This window comes from Etheostoma cragini, chromosome 12 (assembly GCF_013103735.1).
Source record: "Etheostoma cragini isolate CJK2018 chromosome 12, CSU_Ecrag_1.0, whole genome shotgun sequence".
NCBI lineage: Eukaryota > Metazoa > Chordata > Actinopteri > Perciformes > Percidae > Etheostoma > Etheostoma cragini.
Window position 1 is genome coordinate 25,276,132 of NC_048418.1, and position 7,108 is coordinate 25,283,239.

Genomic DNA, 7,108 nt, shown 5'->3' on the forward strand with positions numbered 1-7,108 from the left:
TGTGGGTGTGGGTGTGTAAAGTACTCATGTAAAATGGGAAGTTTTAAGTCCCTTATGGACATTTGTCAAAAGTGTTAAAGGGCCAGTTCCACTTTGCATTACAGTATCTATTGATTCTGAACCAGCAGGAGACCGCCACCAACATGGGATTACCAGTTTATTCGAGTTTCTATGTTTAGTAGAACCTACAAATGAATTGATGGAGAATCATCTTGCAAAAATTGTTGAGAAGTCCAAATGTGAATGGTAAGTTATGGAAGTACTGTATGTAGTCACTATAATAGAAATTATCTTTCAGTTTTACATAGTGCTGTCAGTTAAAGGCGTTATTATTGGTTGTTGAATATATAGCCATGTGTGATTAATTGCGAGTTAAATATGACATTCTTGAGATCAAATATGTGAATGTTTGACAGCACTAGTTTTACAGTGATGGACCCTTGTTTGCATTCCTGTCAGCATGAAATCAATGAGGTCGTCTTCAACTCTTATGTTAAAAATGGATGTGATCATTTACAGACATATTTATTATTCACCTTAATCTGTCTATGTATACTCCGTGTTCATGCTAACCACATTTTCACCTTGTCTTAACAAACATTACCAGCCTTGGAGAAGATCTTAAAAAGAGCTAATCTCTTGAATGAAATGTGAGTTTGCAGTTTGTCACATTTTAAACCCATTTTACATCCAGACTTTATCTAGCAGACACATATCTCTCTGCTCCGCTTATCAAGCTTGACAAATGCCCTCGCATTATCTTCTGCTTCTGGGATGTGTGCACAGCCACGGCGACACGTCACCTCCACTGACGGGTCAAAGCGAGGCCGAGGTAAAGAACAAAAGACCTTTTCATTAAAGTCTCAAGGACACCAGTGATAAGACAGAAGGAAATTGGTAAAATGCTACTCAAGTGCTAGGTGATGGGTGAACAACCACAGACAGGTTCCTGGACTCAGACATGTGTGTCAGGGTGGCGCGGTGACGAGGAACTACAACCTTTGCTGGAGCTTACAGTATTTACACAGGTGCAAAATGTGGCATTGTTAGTATAGTTTCAAAGGGCTGGGTTAAAATAATTGGATTCTCCAACTGAAATTGATATGAGTTTGAGTTATCGCAAACAAATGCCAAAATCAATGTTTTAATATCTTTTCACCATGAATGAATGGAACCCGCGCGACGCTCCGAGCGGATGGCCACTATGTTCCGTTTATTTAAAATTTCAGGGTGTTGCGGGTGCCCTGGTAGGTCCCCTTCTAGAGCATGCGCCCCACGTTCGCCAATTTAAAACTAAAGTTCTGACAATTTATTTTATATCCATGCTAAAATTGGTATTGTATCTGAAACGTTTTGTAACCCATCCTTGAGAAAGGGAATCTATTCAGGTAATCATTTGTGATACCAAGCCCCAATGTTAGAAGTTCTTTCAAATAAGAAAACTACAGACAAAAAGATATACTTCTAAGGCCAGAATCATGCAAACATGAACATGAATGTGTGGTTGCTATCTCGGTCTGTATTTACATTACTCTGACTCTGTGTACTGACTGTGTACTACCATCAGTCGGCCCCGACTCGAGAGCCAAACATTCCTCCCCATGTCAGAGCCGTGTGCAGTTCAAGGACCTGGACCTCTGCCAGTCCCACTGCTTGCCATTTACTCTATAGAATTAACCAGTGCCCCGTCCTGCTGAGTGTGTATGAGTGTGTATGTGTGCGGGGCGAAGGCTACTCTCACCACCTTAGAAACATACACTCTACTCGGGACGGCGGGGTGAGAGGTTTAATGAAGGTGACAGGCCACTAAAACCCAGTCAGGGGGGGGGGGGGCTGCATCCCGAGCCCGGCCCTTCCTCACTACGCCTTTCTTCTTCTCTCAAGGTCTTCCGTCCTCCATGTGTCCTTGTCTCTCTCTCCACTACACAAGTAATGTTACTTATGTATATCTCATATGTAGTTTGCCATCTTATGGACATAAAGTGCAAAAGTAGTAGTAGCATTCCAATAGTTTGAACCTGTGGGTTTTTAGGACCTGCATCAGAGTTTTGGACCAGTTTTGACAGCTCTGTGGGTTTTGGATTGATCAGATGAGATGAAATGAAATAAACAGTTATTTGGTTTGTTTTCCTCACTCTTGTTTCCAAGCTAAACAACCAATCAGATGGATTGGCTGTTTAGCCAATGGCAGAAAGCCGCTGATGGCCCCAAAAACAGGCCGACGAAGGCCGGCCGGCAGCTTGGTGTGTCAGGGCCTTTAAATCCAGCTTGCTGCACTGAGGCCCATGATCAAGGCCCTGCTTCACCTACATTCCATGCTTCTCCATTGTTTCCTTCCATTCACCCGTTCAACTACTTTATTTCGACTACTAATCTTGCGGCCGTTCTAGCTCAGAGAAATAGCTAGCTAAAACAGAAATGGAAAGGGGGGGGGGGGGGCACCTGAGGCAAAAACAAGAGAGAAATGCTGGCAAAAGCAAGCACCTCAATGGCATGGAGCCGCACACAGAACAATGTCGCTATTCAGAGAAAGACGTGTATCTGATCTGAACAGAACATACTAGGCTCTAAAAGTAGTCCGAATTACACATAGACATAAGAACCAAGGCATGGACGAGGAATCAGCACGTTCAGCTTCAAATGGAACAAACTGAAGAGGTTTTACAGTTTAAAATCCTCGCCATGTAAACGACCCATCTGAAGAACAGCATCAGAGAAGAATAAGCCAAACAAAAAGACAAACATGGGACAAATGCAAGAGAACAAGAGGGCCTGACGTGTGGTGTAAAAGGTACAACAAGCAGGAGGTCCCAGCCTGTAGCCTGAGTAACATAATGAATAATGAAGACATAGCATCCACTTTAACTTCCTCCCCCTGAGCAGGGGGTCTGAGAGGAAGAGAGGATGGAGAGATGGAGAGGATGGAGAGAGGCGGTCCGCAGGCCTCGGAAGTTAGGAGGACACACAGGAGAGAGAGAAGCAGAGAGATTTATGAGCCTGCAGTTTTGCCTCCAAACAAACTGAGTCATCCTGATGGATATTTCATCAAGCAGACGCCGTATCTTCTCCTCTGTTATTCCACACAGATACTGGATCCCATCACAGTAATGTGGGGCTTTTAGAGCCTCACGTTGGCTGCTGGCGGAGATTAAACTTTATAATCTTCTTGTTGTCTGTCTCCATACAGAAAGAACCTCATCAAATGTGTGTGCAAGTTTGCACCACGTTACTGAACACACTAGAAATCATGTACACAACATCCACATGGATAGAAACTAACAGCGGCTCGCACATTTGCAACACACAACGGCTGTGTTGGCTAAATGATGGGCTGTGATGTGGAGTGTATGTGATTTGTAGTACACACACACACACACACACACACACACATAAACACACACATCAGGGGCCGCCATCACTAAGACATTTACAGCCGGGGCCCCCTATTGCATTTTCATTACTCGCAACAATCCCAGCAGTCCCACTTGCAGCCACTGACCAATCAGGAGTGAGAACGGGTCAAATGTACTTCCTTGTCTCTGATATGAAGACGAGACGTTTGTGAGCATCTCACATTTACAAACAAAACGTACGGAGAAAGATCGTGCAAAACATTTCCGACCATCCTGCCAACATGGCAACTCTGACATCAACAGCTACATTATTGCAGGTGGAATCATTAATTAAAGTCCATTAGGTCCTTTATCAAACTGTATGAATGTGTCCCAGCCCAGGGTAGGAAATGCCTTCATGCTGGATTATCAGAGTCGACAGCACATGACGATGGTGCAACGTCCACGAGTAGGCTACCATGAAAAGGACAGGATAGGACCATAGAGACACAGCAATTCCTGTGTTTCACCCTATGAGGCAAAAAAAAAGAAACTGTCTGTCCACATGCCACTGTGGTAAAAATAAACTTCAGGCACTGTGTGTGAGAGAAACACACACACACACACACACACACACACGCACGCACACACACACACACACACACACACACCTTTATCAATTCATTAGCAATGGGCCCCTGCTGCAGCAATAAGCAGCTTAGCAGGCTGGGCAAAGTAAATCATTCAGGATAGACAGTGTCACACATTGTCTTCTAGCGCATCACCATGGCGACCTTCAAAACTGGTTAGATGTTAACTAGCTGATACCAGAAATCAATGGATCAGAGGGGCGGCTGGTGTTTTCTCACCAAACATGGAGAGGAAAGAGATAAGAGAGAGAATCTCAGCTCATTCACTTTACTTGTTTACTACTTCGGTTATGAATGGATTTGATCATTTAATTACATATTTATTATTTACCTTAATCTGTCTATGTATACTCTTTGTCCATGCTAACCACATTTTCACTTTGTCTTAACAAACATTACCAGCTGCCAATCATTTGTTTGTTATTGGTCTTGCTGCTAGGGATGCAGCATATGAGGGAAATATGCGATATTATTGAATATCGCGATAACGATACTACGTGAGATGAACGAACAGAAAGTGTTCTTAGTTCTGCTGCTTTTAGTTTTCTTTAGTGAAATGCCGCCCCTTTTGCAATGCGTTCATTTTTTGATATTGAGATTGATGATTAATAAAAAAATATATATTGTGTGCAGCCCTACTTGCTGCGATGCATTAAAGGTCCCTATTATGCAGTCTGTATTTTTTAAATAATTACAGTTAAGCCTAAACCGAGAGCTGAAGGGCAGTTAGGCCGGCCACAGAGCATCAATACGTTGCAAGACGTTGTCTTGCTTTAATCAAATCAGTGGCCTACATATTTATGTTTACCCATTTTTGAATGTGTCGGCGCTGTGTCCCGAGATGTGTGTCTCTGTACGTCACCTAGCTGAAGCAGCGCAGCGTCAGACATTTTTCTTGTGTATTGGTCATAGACAATTCCGCACGCCCGCCACGCAACACAACACAAACGCCACGCTCGCACGAAGTAGCCAGCCTAATGCATCAAGTGGAGAGTCACGGAACACAGGGATGAAAACAACATGAACTACATCCTCCATGATGCCACACGCTTTCACAAAACTGAATCTAGCAAGTCTATTGTTTTAAGTAGGGTTTAATAATCAGGTCCACCTTGAATGGAAGCTGCTGTGGATTGGAGCTAGAGACGCTGCCACAGATACACAGAAGCTCACAGAGCAACACGTGGCTCCCTGGGAACTTTTGACCAGATTTTCTGACACTGCTGAGGACTCAAGTATTGCCAGAGCATACCTAAAGGTTTTTCTTTATGCAAAAAAACAACAAAAAGGCAGTCAGTGGTTGTCATTTAGAGTGTGACATATTGCCCATGGTTTGATTTGATTTGATTAGGATCCCCATTAGCTGATGCAGAACATCAATAAGCAGCTTAGCAGGGCAGGCAGAGTAGACGCGTTCAGGATAAACAGCTGATCACATTGTCTTCCAGCATGGTGCTTAGAAACGTTCCATGACCCATGCTTTGAGTGGCGTTTCTGTTAGAGCACTTCCCAAAAAACCTAACAACTATCTAATCGTAATGGTGACAAATGAAGGCCTTCTTATCAGAGCAAACTTTGTTTCCATTAGGCCCAAACACTTAACTGCAAACAGCATCTGGCTCATGTTCACAGCGCTAAGTGTTCTCAGGCTGCAGATAAACCCAAACCAGGGCCAGGGTTACTGTACCTGGGGCTGGTGGCAGTCTCACTGGAGTACCAGGTGACAGGACAATCCAGACAACTGCTGTCATTATACTGTCATTATGTAATAATCCCTGCCTGTCTGGTGAGCAAATCAAACACAGGGTTACAGTATTTGTTAAAGGGGCTGTACTCCATATCCATCCCATTACTATAGCTGTAAACAAATATTTGCGGAGTAAAGACATAGTGGAGTAAGGGCGTCCTGAGCAGTCACACGTTACACTGTGTGCATGGTAATACTACTACTACTAATACTACTAATATCTGGGGAAAGGTCTGTGAAACATAATGGTCAGAAAAGGCTGCAGAGTGACTGTGTAACTGTGGGCTTCAGAGACACAGAACCAGACTTCTGTCTTTTCAACCTAATTTTATACATACGTTTTGCCTCTGTGCCAAAATTGCTTTGACCTTGTCAGAACAGGAAAGGGTTTTTTTTCTATTAAAAGCCATCCTCTGCAACAATCCAACAAAAATGCAGCCTTTACAATTAGAGATATTCCGATACCAGTATCGGTTTTGCCTCCAATCTTGCTTAAAAACGCAATGAACCCATACCACATAATAACACCTCAAAGAAAATCTACGTTAAAGTAGTTTATTTATCTTCTTTTTCTGTTATAACTCACTGTCAAACTGGGTAATAAAAAAGGTTCTGTGGCGTTCATAGTTTGTGTTTGTTCATGTTTCACAAAGAGTTTAACCTGAGCCACACCAACAAAGATAGAAATCCCATCCATACAGGGAGAGTAGTAGACAGCTGTTAAAAAACATGAGCAAATATATGACCCAATGGTATCGGATCAGTACTCGGTATCAGCCAATACGCAAGTTCAGGTTTCAGAACTGTATCGGGAAGCAAATACTGGTATCAGACCTTCTCTATTTACAATGCAAAATGAAAAGAGCTTTTGGAACTCAGAAGTCTGAGTCTCCTGCTCGACAGAGAAAATAAGAAGGCAGGAGATGGGGAGGGAAACTGAAGGCCCACGTCGGACTGGCGTCTACAGTTCCAGCATCTGCCAGCTGGCCAGGGCTCGCCCCGGGACTGACTGATCTTGATCCTTCAACAACCAGAAGGACAGAAGTCAAGTCCAAGGGGGGAAAATGATCCAGCAACTCTTAAGATGGATTTTCAAAAAGGCAAAGCTGAGTATTAAACCTGGCAACAGTGCGGCATATAACCTGAGGGAGGCCACAAATAATACAGAGAAACCGAGAAAGTAGAGAAAGAGCTCCTACTAAAGGGTTAGCTAGGAAGCCTAGATTACCTCCACCTCCAAACCTCAACATTATTGACAGCCATTCAACTTCAGTTTGACGTCCCTGTTAGTGATGGTGTCGCATAGTCTGTCCCCCAGAGGACGCTCTACAACGTCCCTGTTAGTGATGGTGTAGCATAGTCTGTCCCCCAGAGGACGC

The 7,108-nt window shown here is 43.5% G+C and overlaps 1 protein-coding gene and 2 long non-coding RNA genes across 14 annotated transcripts in view; 1 reads left to right on the forward strand and 2 right to left on the reverse strand.

The window, feature by feature from the left end:
- The window catches only part of pard3ab (par-3 family cell polarity regulator alpha, b), a 229,154-nt gene that overhangs the window by 193,020 nt on the left and 29,026 nt on the right, over nt 1–7,108 (reverse strand). The gene's annotated exons all lie outside the window — the stretch shown is intronic.
- LOC117953802 overlaps nt 1–7,108 on the forward strand; it is an 18,537-nt gene that overhangs the window by 2,663 nt on the left and 8,766 nt on the right. The gene's annotated exons all lie outside the window — the stretch shown is intronic.
- Nucleotides 3,504–7,108, reverse strand: part of LOC117953803 — a 10,916-nt gene continuing 7,311 nt past the window's right edge. Inside the window, exons 2-3 of the long non-coding RNA XR_004658690.1 lie at nt 4,351–4,360; nt 3,504–3,641 (exon numbers count right to left, since the gene is read on the reverse strand). This is a non-coding gene — a long non-coding RNA (uncharacterized LOC117953803). The remainder of the gene's footprint in view (nt 3,642–4,350; nt 4,361–7,108) is intronic.